The sequence below is a fragment of the Aquila chrysaetos genome (assembly GCF_900496995.4).
Source record: "Aquila chrysaetos chrysaetos chromosome W unlocalized genomic scaffold, bAquChr1.4 W_unloc_1, whole genome shotgun sequence".
Taxonomy (NCBI): Eukaryota; Metazoa; Chordata; class Aves; order Accipitriformes; family Accipitridae; genus Aquila; species Aquila chrysaetos.
The window spans coordinates 2,237,306-2,237,794 of NW_024470321.1; positions in this window are offsets into that span (position 1 = coordinate 2,237,306).

A 489-nucleotide genomic window follows, 5' to 3' on the forward strand; every position below is an offset into this window, starting at 1 on the left:
TGCTGAGATGGATCTGAGTCGCCTCGTGGCATATGATTTATTACCACGCAGGCCTTGGCTAACAGTTCATTTTGATAGCTTACAGGTACCTTCTCCCCCTCCCTAAGACGGTCTAACTGCGTCTTTAGGGTTTGATGGGCTCGTTCAACGATTGCTTGTCCTGTAGAATTGTAGGGTATTCCGGTTATATGTGAGATGCCCCACTTATTCAGAAATTCGCGAACTCGAGAACTAACATAATTGGGGCCATTATCTGTTTTTATCTCTTGGGGAATCCCTAAGACACTGATGGCGTGACAAAGATGTCGTATGGTGGCTGTGGCGTTACTCTTAGTTTCGGCAGTAGGGCAAATATAGCCGCTGCAAGTATCTATAGTAACGTGTAAATACTTCCGGGGTTTGAAAGGTTCATAGACTGTGATGTCTGTTTGCCAAATTTGATTCGGTAGTAGACCGCGGGGGTTAATTCCCCATGTCCAAGAGTTAGTT